The sequence below is a fragment of the Cervus elaphus genome, chromosome 6 (genome assembly GCF_910594005.1).
Source record: "Cervus elaphus chromosome 6, mCerEla1.1, whole genome shotgun sequence".
In the NCBI taxonomy this organism is placed as follows: domain Eukaryota; kingdom Metazoa; phylum Chordata; class Mammalia; order Artiodactyla; family Cervidae; genus Cervus; species Cervus elaphus.
This window is the reverse complement of record NC_057820.1, coordinates 25,069,957-25,084,845: the sequence shown is the minus strand read 5'-3', so window position 1 is coordinate 25,084,845 and position 14,889 is coordinate 25,069,957. Positions and strand designations below refer to the sequence as shown.

Here is a 14,889-nt window from a genome sequence, read left to right as displayed (position 1 = left end):
ATGCGGTCACAAAGAGTTGGACACAACTGAGTGACTAACACAACCATCCCTACCACTTCCACCACTAGGGACTTTAGATGCATTTTCTCATCCACTCCCCAGCAGACCCCTAACATAGATTTGTCTATCCTTGATTTAAAGATGAGAAAGCTAAGCTGCACTGAGGTCTACTGCTTAGGCTATCCTTTGTTTACAATCCTTCCTTTGTTTCCCACCCTTATTATGTCTTATGAAACTGTGTGTCCCCCCACCCCACAAATTTGTATATTGAAGTCCTAACCCCTAGTACCTCAGAATGTGACTGTATTTGGAGATGGGGTCTTTTACTTTTTAAAATATTTATCTATTTATTTGGCTGTGTCGGGTCACTGTTGTGTTGCCCAGACCTCTCTCTAGTTGTGGCACCCAGGCCCTGGAGTGTGGGGGCTCGGTTGTCCCAGATCATATGGGATCTTAGTTCCCCAACCAGGGATTGAACCCACATCCCCTGCACTGGATGATGGGTTCTTAACCTCTGGACCAGCAGAGAGCCCCTGGATACAGGGTCTTTAAAGAGAAATGAAAGGTTAAAGAACTCATTAGGGTGGGCTGTGATCCAGTATAAAGGATGTCCTTATAAGAAGAAGAGATTAGGATATAAGCACGCACAAAATAAGGATCATGTGAAGACACAGGAAGAAGACAGCCACATAGACGCCAAGGAGAGAGGCTGCAGAAGAAATCAACCTTGCTGACACCTTGATCTTAAGACTTCTAGTATCCAAGACTGTGAGACAATACATTTCTGTTGCTTAAGTCACCCAGTCTGTGGTAATTGTTATGACACCCCTCACAAACAAATAGAGCACGGTCCCAAACTAATACACTTTGGCTCCTCTACACAAGGAGTAACCTGGCCACCCCACAGACTTCAGGTATCACCAAGTGACTTGACTTGATTAACTGAATGTGGATGGAATGGGAATGCCCCAGCTTCGAGCTGAGACCTTAAAGGCATGGCAAGTTTCCACCAGCCGCCCTCTGCTACCTGTCCCAGGAAGTTGGTGACGCTTCAGCCAAGGCCCTAAAATGGTCCTGTGTAGACCAGCCATGGTGCCAGGAGTCCAGCCTAAATCAGCTGACATAGCTCAGCTCAAATTGCAGCCAACCTCGCCATAAGGAGTAGGAAGTACATGCTACTTCCTAACATGTGTAAGCTGCTAAGTTTGGGGGTTTGCTTGTTATCCAGCATTACAAGAGAAGCCTGATTAATACTGCACCCAAGGTTAGTACACATAAACCTAATATCTAGTAGTTAACTTGCTATTAAAGAAAAACTGCATTTTTTTTTTAAGATTTAGCTAATTAAGTTTAATATTGAGCTAAGACAAGAGATGGTTGAATGGCATCACCGAACCAACGGACATGACTTTTAGCCAACTCTGGGAGATAGTGAAGAACAGGGAAGCCTACCGTGCTGCAGTCCATGGGATCTCAGAGAGTCAGACACAGCTTAGCAAGTGAACAACAGAGATAAGGCATAGTTAAAGTTGAGAAGGAAGTACTGTTAAACTGAAGTGAATTAAATAACTACTGCTTTGGAATTGGACTCGATCTGGGTATTGTCCTGGTATTTTTTTTGAAAAACTGCTTTTTTAAAGTTAAGATCATTGAGGGGACATATGTATACCTATGGTTGATTCATGTTGATGTTTGGCAGAAACCAACACAATTCTGTACAGCAATTATCCTTCAATTAAAAATAAATTAATTTTTTAAAAAAGTTAAGATCATTGAGGTGCTTAAGAAAGATAAGATCAGAGACTGAGAATAAATAAACCAGAATGCAAACAGCAACTAACTCTGCATGTTGGGATCTGAAAGTGAAAGTTGCTCAGTCATGTTCGACTCTTTGAGACCCCATGGACTATACAGTCCATGGAATTCTTCAGGCCAGAATACTGGAGTGGCCAGAATACCCGTTCCCTTCTCCAGGGTATCTTCCCAACCCAGGGATCAAACCCAGGGCCCCCCCCCCCCCCCCCCGCCCGCCCCAATTGCAGGCAGATTCTTTACCAGCTGAGCCACAAGGGAAGCCCAAGAGTACTGGAGTGGGTAGCCTAACCCTTCTCCAGGGGATTGTCCCAACCCAGGAATTGAACCAGGGTCTCCTGCATTGCAGGCAGATTCTTTACCAACTGAGCTATCAGGGATCTGATAGCTGTTATTTTGATCTGATAGCTGGTGGGATCTGGATCACTATTATTTTCTCCTTGATAAGATTATGTATTTTCCAAATTTTTATAATGAATTAAAAAAAAAAATTGAGAAAAAAATTGGGGGGTGGTGTGCCACACAGCATGTGGGATCTTACTTCCCCAACCAGGGATTGAACCTGTGCCCACAGCAGTGGAAGTGTGGAGTCCCAACCACTGGACAGCTAGGGAATTCCCCACACTGAGAAAAATTTAAAAAAGAAGAGAGGAAAAGGAGATCTACGGATAAAGACAGTGTAAGTCCACTAATGAAATGGTAACTAGATTGCATAAGCAGCAGCTACTGACATCACCTGAAACCCCTCCAGCGGTGAGGATCTGAATCGTGATAAACAGAGGCATTGGCTTCAAAACAGGATGGAAACCACGCCCTGTGACACAGCACACCACAGGATGCCAAGGTTTTAGTAGTCCAGGCCTCCAATTTAACAGAAGCGGAGCTGTAAGGGAACTTAATGATATGACTGTAATATTCAGTGGGAAATATCTCAAGACTCTCTGCAGGGTAAGACAAAGAGGTGCTGAAATAAAATGCATGCAGAAAACCCAAGCTTGTCAGAGCAAACACAGTCGTCTGGAGGGCTGGAAATCAATTCCTATCCGTGAGTTGGCCATGTCATAGGACTGGGGGCTCCTTGTGGTTTGGCACCAGCCAGAACATCTAATCATCAGATTTTTACGCAAACAGCACATTAGTGAAATATTCTTGGCCTTTACTATCGGTACTGATTTACCAATTTGAGGTCAGATTGGTGAGATGGAAAAATTTAAAGAGAAACCACAAAACCCCTTCCCTTCCAAGCTTGGGATCCAGCTCAGTCTCACTTGTTGGGGAAACACCCCCCTTCCCTTCGCCCTACCCCTGCCACACACACATTAATCTCTCCCCACCCCAGCCATAGAGCAGCCTAATTGATCATTTTAGGCTGTTTGTTTTTTTTTCAGAGCTTTGTGGTATTTTATCTTATCTTCTAAACAGGAGTCTTAGTTATCCGAGAGGAGCAAGGGAGAGAGTCAGGCCCAGAAAGAGACAGAGGGAGAGGACAGCAGCTGACAAAGGCTGACCACATGGAACCCAGAGGCCATGGAAGGACAAGGAAGGGTCTGTGTCTCTTCGTGGCAGAGCCGGGCTCTATACGGTAACTCTATGTGGTAGAGTTTCTCTGGTATAAAGTGCACACACAGCCCCTAGAAACAGCTCAGTTAACACTGAATGAAACCTACCTAAAACTAGTATGTTAACTATAAGAAGTGTAACACGGAAATAATAATTGTCTCCTAGAGGATTTGGAACTGGAGGCCTGGACTACGAAAAACTTGGCATCCTGTGCTGTGTCTCTCATAGATACCTGTGAAGTTATCTGCTTCCATTCAAATAAAAACCTCTTTTTCCTACCCAGAAATTTCCAGAAAAATGCAGGGCAATAATTTCTCCTCCTTTGTGAAGTCCTTGAGAATCCCCCTTAACTGGATGGGTCATCCATTTTTTGAATCTCATAACACATTATATAGGAATTTCTTAGGGAAAAAAGTGCTCAGGATGGAACACATCTTCTAAAAAACTGAGGTTAATCAGAAGCAACATGACGCAGGTGATATTAGCAGCCAAAAACAAGAAGTGCAGCTACTCAATATTGGAACATATTAGGTTATCTGCTGGTGTTCACCTACAGAAAAAGAATAGGGTTTTGTTTTTTCTTTAATCCTCCCCACTCCTCCAGGACAAGGCAGGTTTTGGAGAAATATTGGTTCAGTCAACAAAACATAGTAGAAGAAAACTATATTTTCCATCAGCTTTGCTTATAAGATGCTGGGAGAGAAGACCATGATATGGGGCAACCAGAAAAGAGCAGAAGAGAGGCATGAACGGTCACAGCCAAAGCCACAGTCAAGGTCCTATGACAGCAGCTTGACAGCTACAAGTCCAAGGAGCCCTTAAAGGGTATCCAGAGGAAGCGGTGTCCCCTGCCACTTCAGCCATATTCAGACAAGAAAGAAAAGAAAGAAAGTGAAGTTGCTCAGTCGTGTCCGACTCTTTGTGACCCCATGGTTTGTAGCCTACCAGGCTTCTCCGTCCATGGGATTTTCCAGGCAAGTGTACCGGAGTGGGTTGCCATTTCCTTCTCCAGGGAATCTTCCCAACCCAGGGATCAAACCCGGGTCTCCTGCATTGTAGGCAGACGCTTTTACCATCTGAGCCACCAGGGAAGATATGAGAAGCCACCACATTCAGATACGAGAAAGCAATTCAGATACAGATACATTAGACTCAGAAACACACAGATCTAGTACCTGTTAGTTTCTGGATCTTATTGGTAATCCAGCGCCCTAATCTGTGCTTCCATGGTGGCTCAGACGGTACAGTGTCTACCTGCACTGTGGGAGACCCAGGTTCGATCCCTAGGTCGGGAAGATCCCCTGGAGAAGGAAATGGCAACCCGCTCCAGTACTCTTGCCTGAAAAATTCCATGGACGGAGGAGCCTGGTAGACTACATTACAGTCCATGGGGTCGCAAAGAGTCGGACACAACTAAGCAACTTCACTTTCACTTTTTTCAGCACCCTAAAGAGCTAAGGGGCTTCCCAAGTGGCACTAGCAGTAAAGAACCTGCCTGCCAAGGCAGGAGATGTAATAGACACGGGTTCAATTCCTGGGTCAGGAAGATCCTCTGGAGGAGGGCACGGCAACCCACTCCAATATTCTTGCCTGGAGAATCCTATCAACAGTGGAGCCTGGCAGGCTACAGTCCATAGACTCGAAAAGAGTCCGACATGACTGAAGTGACTCAGCACACACAAACAAAGATCTAAACGCAGCCAGTTCCTTTTGTGGGTGGGGGAAAAAAAATCTGTGTCCCTCCATGATCTCTTTTCAGAACAATTATTTAAAGCTATGCTATAACCATGGTTTTCTTGCAAAGTATAGAACTATGCATGCAATGCATCCAAACACTATGTGCCAGGCATTGCAGGTGAGGGATCCCTAGCAACACAGGTGTGGTTTCTGTGTTCCAGGAGTTTACCTTCAATTTGGGTGATGGGGATATACACATGCAAGATAATTAACAATGTAAAGTAGCAGGTAATAAATGGCCAATGATCACACCAGGCAGTGGTCTCTGCAGTGTTCAGACAATGAATTCTACAAGCTGAGACGGAGAAGGGTAGGGCTTAATGTGAGCCAGGAAGAAGGAATAAAAACTTGGCAAGCAGAGAAGGTCATGGGGGTGGATGCCTTCTGGACAGCTGGCATTGATTCCACTATCCTGTCTGGCTGACAGAGTGAGCTCTTCCTCTGTGCTCAATGGATGTCCATCTCTCCTGGAACCCTCCGTTTAATCAGAAAGAGTGGATATGGAGAATGAGACAGTAAAAGATCCAGAGGAGTGATGGTATTAGGTATGACTGGGCGTGGGTTTTATAGGGAGCGGGGAGAGTCATTTAGAGAGGTACGTTCGGGTCACAGAAGTCTAGATTTTATCTGATGTATAAGGAAGGAGTGTGGAAGGTTTCTGAGCTGCAGAATACCATCAAGAGCCAAGGGTTGTGTTGTCACTTTATCTCATCCAATCTTCTTAATGGTAGTGCTGGAGAAGACTCTTGAGAGTCCCTTGGACAGCAAGGAGATCAAACCAGTCAATCCTGAAGGAAATCAACCCTGAATATTCATTAGAAGGACTGATGTTGAAGCTGAAGCTCCAATACTTTGGCCACCTGATGTAAAGACCCAACTCATTGGAAAAGACTCTGATGCTGGGAAAGACTGATGGCAGGAGAAGGGGGTGACAGAGGAGGAGATGGTTGGATGGCATGATCAACTCAACGAGTTGAGTTTAAGCAAACTCAGGGAGACAGTGAGGGACAGGGAAGCCTGGTGTGTTGAAGTCCATGGGGTCACAAAGAGTAGCTGGACACGACTTAGTGACTGAACAACAACAGTCCTCTTAGTAGTCTTCAAAAGGAAAATCATCTTCCCCGTTTTACATCTCAGGAGACCAAAGCTCAAAGAGGTTAGGTGAATGCCTGACATCTACTGTACTAGTAGCGGGTGCAGCCTGCCTCCCAGGCCAGGACTCACTGCAAACCTCTGCTTCTGGCAACGCTGAATTTTGCCAGAGCCTTGTACCCCTGGAAAATAGCAATGGTTCTAGAATCCTTGCTTCTGTGTTCCGGGAAATAGCTGACTTCAAAGAAACACCCTTCCCCGTATGACTTAGAATCACAGATGTCTCTCTTGTTTACCTAAGACAAGGCCAGACACTGACCCTCCAGATTCCCATTTTTTTTGCCTCATAATCAATTAGCTGGACAGCCTGACCCCACTGATCAATGGTAGCCAAATGCCTGCACGGTGATTACAGTTAATAACGCTGTGTTGTACACTTAGGGCTTCCCTGGTGGCTCAGTGGTAAAGAATCTGCCTGCAGATGCCGAAGACCTGGGCTCGATCCCTGGGTTATGAAGATCCCCTGGAGAAGGGAATGGTAACCCACTGCAGTGTTCTTACCTGGAAAATCCTATGGACAGAGGAGCCTGGTGGGCTACAATCCACGGGGTCGCAAAGAGTCAGACACCACTGAGCACTCGCACACACACACCTCAATAAAGCTGGGTAAAAACATGCTTGTTAAGCAAACTTCAGGTTTCTCTCCTTTCCAGCCCCATGAACTCCTTATAAAAGGAAAAGCCTTCTGGTTAACCCTCAGGGCCCTGAAGATCAGACAGTCAGAGGTACTCCCAAATGCAAGATCCCCTCCCCCTACCACCAGGTCCTTTCTCCTTTACAATAATCCTTCTAAACAGCCTCTCCTTATCAAATCAGATTTGTTTTTTATCTGACACTCCTATTGTGCCAGGCTGCCTATTTTGCATTGATACAGGTGAGAGGCATTTTGGAAGCTTACACTGGCACTTCATGGTAAATAGATGGGGAAACAATGGAAACAGTGATAGGCTTTATTTATTTGGCTCCTAAATAACTGCAGATGGTGACTGCAGCCATGAAATTAAAACATGGTTGCTCCTTGGAAGAAAAGCTATGAGCAACCTAGACAGCATATTAAAAAGCAGAGACATTGCTTTACCAACAAAGGCCCATCTAGTCAAAGCTACGGTTTTTCCAGAAGTCATGTATGGATGTGAAAGTTGGACCATAAAGAAAGCTTAGCACTGAAGAATTGATGCTTTTGAACTGTGGTGTAGGAGAAGACTCTTGAGAGTCCCTTGGACTGCAAGGAGATCCAACCAATCAATCCTAAAGGAAATCAGTCCTGAATATTCATTGGAAGGACTGATGTTAAAGCTGAAACTCCAATACTTTGGCCACCTGATGCAAAGAACTGACTCATTGGAAAAGACCCTGATGCTGGGAAAGATTGAAGGCAGGAGGAGAAGGGGATGACAGAGGATGAGATGGTTGGATGGCATCACCGACTTGATGGGCATGAGTTTGAGCAAGCTTTGGGAGTTGGTGATGGACAGGGAAGCCTGGCGTGCTGCAGTCCATAGGGTCGCAAAGGGTTGGACATGACTGAGCAACTGAACTGAACTAACACTGGAAGGAGGGCTTGGCTAAGATTGTTATAAGGACTAAATGAGGCTTAAGCAGAGTGCTTATCTCAAGTCACACTCAAAATACTCAATAAATGCTGACTGTGAGGTTGATTATCACCATCTTCAGATTGGGGATGAGAGGGTTCCAGGATTTTGTCTGAAGAAAGAAAGGGATCATGTCACTTCCATGAGTTTCCTCAAATACAGACAACCCAACAAATGTTAAACAAGAGAGAAAAGAAAGAAAAAAAAGTTTTTAGTCACTATCTTCATAAAATATCCTACGTAAGATTCAGTTAAGGTTGAAGTAACAAGGAATTAGCATAAAATTGGAAATAACTAAAATGTTGAACAGGACAAGAACGACTTAGTAAATTATGATAATTCACAGACTAGAGTAGAAAGCAATCATTAGGATTATAAAAACTACTACATAGAAATAAGAAACATGCTCATGATGTATGTTAACTGGTAAAAGCAGACAATGCAAAATAGGTATAAGTGTGGACAAAACCAGCAGATAAAATGCAAACATGAAAACATTAGAGGGGTGATGTATAGATAATGTTACAATTTCAATCTTTTAGCTATCCTCAAAATCAATAAGCCTTCACTAGATGTCTAATAGCATTCATCTCTATAGAACAGGATTAGGCGGGGTATTCCATTCTCTCTGTGATGTTTCTCTGCACTGTTTGGATTTTTTTTTAAAACAACAAAAATAAACTACTTCCATAAGCAGAAAAAATAACTGTTCCCTTATACATATTTTTTAAAGTGAAAATCTAAGGAACTCAGTTCTATAAAATATATTAATTAGACCCCCAAGAGAAGGCAGAAGTGGATACAGAGGACTAATTTCATCTAGCTTTGCCTCTGTCCTTGCAAAACAAAGGCGAGGCTGATGCCTCATCAGCTGTGGTCAGCTCTCCCTCACCAGGGCCAAGGGCCTCCTTCCCCCACACTGGGCTCTGTAGTACTGCTTCTCCTACTATTGTCAGGATAGTTGATGTAACACTCTGTATTTCTGGCCAGCTTTCTCTGACAAGCATCAGTGTGTGGATGCTCACTCACTCCAGAGTGAGAAAGGACTTGCTGCGGCAACATGGACAGACGTAGAGATGATCACACTAAGCGAATTAAGTCAGAGAAAGATACACATTATGTGATCTCACTTATACATGGAATATAAAAAGTAATACAAATGAACTTATTTATAAAACAGAAGCAAACTCACAGAAATAGAAATTTATGGTTAGCAAAGAGCGGGGCGTGACTGGAGAAGGATAAACTGGAAGTGTAGGATTAACAGATGTACACTTGTCTATATAAAATACATAGACAAGGAGGACTGTTTAGCACAGGAACTATATTCAATATTTTGTAATAAGCTATAATGGAAAGGAACTGAAAAAGTATGTGTATGTATATACACACATACTGAATCACTCTGCCGTACACCTGAGACTAACACGATACTATAAATCAACTACACTTCAACAGAAAAAAGAGAAAGGATTTGCAGCCTCATTTATTTATTAAAGTAAAGAAAATCATCTTAGAATTATCCATCCCCAAAGAGCCAGTCAGTGTGAGTGAACAGATGGCAAACTGCCTGAGTTTACTTTGCTGGGTTTGTATCCAGTTTAGGTAAAAAACAAAACAAAACCGTCCGAAAACAAGAGGAAGGGTTCCCAGAAAGAAGGCCGGCGAAATTGTTCCCCGAGGGAGGGTAAAACTGGCTATTCTCATGACAGTCTGACTTGAACTTAACTTCTCCAAGTTTCAAGCTGACGACAAAGTTTCAGGATGGAAATAAACATCTGGTCGACTGGAGTCCTTCGCTAAGCAAACCAAATAAAAACCTAACAACAACAACAAAAACACCAATGCAGGTGCTGGTACAATCGGGACTTCTCACCGTAGGCCTCCACCCCCACCCCCGGTCTCTCCCCGTCACTCTTAGCTGAGTCAACATCCTGACAAGCCTCACACCATCTTTGACTTTGAACCCACTCAAATTTTGCTCCCAAGAGTATCGGTTTTTCCTGTACCTTTCTTTTTTTTTGGCCATGCCCTCAGCAGTGAAAGTGGAGAGTCCTAACCCTTAGACCTCCAGGGAATTCCCTCCTGCACCTTCAATGTGTCCCCTGGCGCCCCACCTCCCCACTCACAATGGCCCTCAAGGAACCTAGTGTACACTGTAAATCCCAGAGTAGATGGTGTGGGAGGGTGTGTGTGTGTACACCCCACATAGAGAAGAGGACTGAGAGAACAGAAGGGAGTTTATAAATACAGCTGCCAACGCTTCTAAAACAGTTGCTTCTTTATTTTTATCTCCTTCCCTGATGTTCAATTCAGAGAAGGACAATTACCATTCCTACCAGGCTGCTACTAACTCAAAGTCTCCACGAGTCAGGTGCTCTGCTGGGCATTATGGACACTTTAAGCCTTCCATTGGCCTCACAAGGTAAGAATTACCATTTTATGGGGAAGGAAATGGGGGCACCAGCTTTCCCAGAGTCACAGAGACAGTTGAGTCAAGTCAAATCCCACCAAGTCTAGGTCTGTGGGTTTGTAAAGTCCATACTTGACCACTCTAGGAGCTGCTACCCCATCACACTTCCAGAGTACAGCTGCCAGATTGAGTGAATAAAAACACAGGATGCCCAAGGATATCGCAAATATTGCATGCATGTGTGCTAAGCTTCAGTTGTGTCCAACCCTGTGCGACACTATGGGCTGTAACCTGCCAGGCTCCTCTGTCCATGGGATTTCCCAGGCAAGAATACTGGAGTGGGTTGCCATGCCCTCCTCCAGGGCATCGTCTTGACCCAGGGATAGAATCCACATCTCTTATGGTTCCTGCATTGGCAGGTGGGTTCTTTACCACTAATGCCACCTGGAAAGCCCAAAATATTGCATAGGCTATGTCAAAAATGCTTTAATTCTTAGAATGCAATGCTGAAGGATTCAGGGGTGAAGTGTTGTAATATCTGCAACTTGCATTCAAAAAATTCAAGAAAGAGTATATAAGAGAAAGATGAAGTCACTACGGCAGGATGCTAACAACTGATAAACTGAAGAGAATCAAAATATTGCATAGACATACTCACTAAAATATTACTTGAAGTTTATCTGAAATTCAAATTTAACTAGGCATCCTGAATTTTATCTGGCAACCTACCCCGGAAAGACCGTGAAACTGTGGAGAAACCATCACTTGGGCTCCAAGACCTCCCAGGGCCACTAGATAACCCTGCAACCAGCAGAGTCTTCCACGTATGCTAAATTAAAAGTCAGCATAAGGTCCCAAATCAGTTTTACCATGTGACTTTGGATAGTGCAGAACATGACGAATTTTTCCAGGTGTAATGCGGTAATACTTCCATCAAAAGAAATGTTGGAGGGACCTCCCTGGTGGTCCAGTGGTTAAGAATCCACTTGCCAATGCGGGGGACATGGGTTTGATCCCTGGTCTGGGAATTAAGATCCCACATGCCTCAGAGCAACTAAGCCTGTATACCACAACTACTGAACCCAGGGGCCCTAGAGCCCGTGTTCTGCAACAAGAGAAGCCACTGCAGTGAGAAGCCTACACACTGCAACTAGACAGTAGCCCCCACTCACTGCACCTAGAGAATGCAAGCATGCAGCAACAAAAACCCAAAGCAGCCAAAAACAAAATGCATAAATAAGTATTTTAAAAAAGAGAAATATTGTAAAAAAAAAATAAAATAAAAAAGAGAAATATTGTAAAGATGATTGAGTTATGTGGTCAATCTGCAATGTGAAAGCCAGGTTAATCATCTGGACTGAAAAACCTACCTTTCAGTTAATTTGCCAATATGTATATACTGAGAGCTTTCTCTGTGCCCAACAAGCATAGGCCCTGTTTCAAGAAGACATTTAGCTAAGGACGTAACACTGACATGCATGTAACAGTGAACGTTCATGTGCAAGGCCCAAAGAAGGGCTATGCCTGAAATTACTGGGATAATATCAATTATATGGATCCATGGGTTTCCCCGATGGCTCACACAGGCAAGAATCTGCCTGCAATGCAGGGGACCCAGGTTCAATCCCTGGGTTGGGAAGATCCCCTGGAGGAGGGCATGGCAACCCACTCCAGTATTCTTGCCTGGAAAATTCCATGGACAGAGGAGCCTGGTGGGCTACAGTCCATGGGGTCACAAAGAGTTGGACATGACTGAGGGACCTACACTTTCATCCTAAAATTCCCACCTGGATACCTCGCAGGCTGCTCAACATCAACGTGACCAAAAAAGGGGCTCATGATTTCTCCCCTAATCACTCAGTCCTAGTGATGAGAGGAGTCCTACCTCCTCCTCTTCTCCATTTCTTTCCCTGTGCCTGTCTCATCAATGGGCTTCCCTGGTGGCCCAGACAGTAAAGAATCTGCCTGCAATGGGAGACCTGGGTTCGATCCCTGGGTTGGGCAGTTTCCCTGGAGAAGGAAATGGCAACCCACTCCGGTATTCTGGCCTGGAGAATTTCATGGACACAGGAGCCTGATGGGCTATAGCCCACTGGGTTGCAAAAAGCTGGCCATTATGGAGCGACTAACACTTTCACTTTCATCTCATTACTGGCAAGGACTGTGGCAATATGGTTCAGTGTTAGGTGGTCTCCCAATTGGTATCCTTTCTCCAGCTTTGCCCCTTTCAAAGGTATTATCTACATCAGCTTCCAGAGAGTTCCATCAAAAGTGCCTATCAGGGCAGACACTCTCCCCACTGCTAACAGGATAAACTCTGGGGTCCTGATGCAGCCCAAGACGTCAATTCATGGGACCTGACTCAGCCCATCACCTGCCATCCCAACAGGCCCTTTAAGAACCAGCAACATGGAGTGTTCCACCTTCTCAGGTATGACTGGATTAGCTGCTTCTGCTGAGAGATGTTAGTTGCTCAGTCATGTCTGACTCTGTGACCCCATGGACTGTAGCCCGCCAGGATCCTCTGTCCATGGAATTCTCCAGGCAAGAATACTGGAGTGGGTTGCCATTTCCTTCTTCAGGGGATCTTCCCAACCCAGGGATTGAACCTGGGCCCCCTGCATTGCAGGCAGATTCTTTACTGTCTGAGCCACCGGGGAAGCCCATGACTTGGTACAGCCACGAGAAACACCACATCCACACCAGCCTGAGGGAGATCTTTCGGGAAAGCAGCACAAGGATGGCTGAGGAACCAGCTGTCCTGATAAAAGCCACATGCAGATGATAAGAATAAGCCCTCAGGGAACTGCACTGGGCTTTAATGCAAGTAAGTTAATATTTTCAGAAACTTGCAGGCCTCAAGAGAATTGCTGCTTGTACTTTTAGTTCAACAAAGTGCTGCTTAATAATTAAACACAAACTCAGCATCCACATTGCCATCTACAGGGTCTAAATTTACCCAGAGATAATGCAGACCAACTTTGAGAAAACCTGATCTAATAGTGTGTGGAGCATTCTCATTGGATTCCACATTAATAAAACTCACCAAATATCAAAACACCAGTTGGTTTGCACTATTTTAAAAATTTCTCCCTGAAATCAAGCAAACCCAGTGCAGATTCTTGGAGTAATGTAAGTAGTTTGTACTATTTACCTTTCTAAATACTCTACTGAGGTAAAAGAAATATGCTGCCATTAACATTTTACCCGTATTCTCTGACCTTATTTTAACTTAGGAACAAAAGCATTGGTTTTCTTTTTTTTTTTTTAATGTCACTGTTATTGAACTCATTTTGTTTTAATTGCAACTCCAATAATTTCAGCTAATGAGATCTGACAGTTGAGGCTCCAATGTGAGTTTATGTGTCAGCTGCTGCTCTGTCTATAAGTCACATATAGGACAAGAGGGTAGCACAGTTATCCTGAAAAAGCTCCTGCCACAAAACACCCAGTAGAATACTTTCTAAATACTTCCAGGTAATTTCAAATGTGAACCCAAGGTCGAGAACTGCCAGCCCAAAGGGAGAAAAATCAGCCACCAGATAGAAACTTAATCAAAAGGACCAGGCGAAGAGTGGGGAGATATATGTGGATGCTGGCAGGGGATGGGGGTGGGGGGATGTAGGAACAGTTGAATGAGTGGATGAAAAACAGGATTTCAAGATGTGAATAAATAAGAAGTGTGGCCATGGCACTAATGCCAGGTTCTCTGTATAACCTGTGGAGCCAGTCTTATTATTTTACAACCTGTTTGGTTGTGAGTTTATCTCTCAAAGATGAAACAAGGATGTTTCCCTAACCTGTTTATATCTACATCTCCTATTCCTTCCATTATTGTGGATTATCAGAAGAATCATATTAGAAGCAATATCCTTAAAATGGGACTTGCAAGAGTAATGATGACATTCCTGTAACAAGGAAGCAAGGCATTCTGTCTTGCTTTCTTTAGAAAGAATGTAAAATTCTGAAGCTAAAGGAGCCATGTGGGGAAGGTCAAGGAACGAAGCAGGTACAGGTCTGTGCATGCTTACATGCCAAACCCTAGCATTAATACTCACCTCTACACAGAAATATGCCCTCTCCCATTTTTGTTAAATGCACGTTAAATTCTTCAGTACTAAAAGAATCAACCCTGAATATTCATTGGAAGGACTGATGCGGAAGCTGAAGCTCCAATACTTTGGCCACCTGCGGCAAAGAGCCAGCTCATTAGAAAAGACCCTGAAGCTGGGAAAGATTGAGGGCAGGAAGAGAAGGGGGTGGCGGAAAATGAGCTGGTTGGATAGCATCACTGACTACATGAGTTTGACCACATTCCAGGAGATGGTGAAGGACAGGGAAGCCTGGTGTGCCGCGGTCCACGGGGTCACAGAGAGTCGGACACAACCGAGTAGCTGAGCAACAAATAACCTCTTCAGGCTATCTTTTCATTTTCCTTCTTGTGGTAAAGAGCATCAGATACAAACAGGTATCTCTCCACTCTGTTAAAGACAGCAGAGCAAACCCCATGACAGAGGGCACCTTCCCTGGACCCGGGGGTCGGGGACAACAGGAGTCTGACGGCGGTGGGGACAGGGCGTGAGGTCCTGTCTGAAGGGCAGCCTCCATTCTGCCCCAGCTGCT

At 44.4% G+C, this 14,889-nt stretch overlaps 1 protein-coding gene across 1 annotated transcript in view; it reads right to left on the bottom strand.

Moving 5' to 3' along the window:
• Positions 1-14,889, bottom strand: part of SCARB2 (scavenger receptor class B member 2) — a 77,291-nt gene that overhangs the window by 53,671 nt on the left and 8,731 nt on the right. The window lies entirely within an intron of this gene.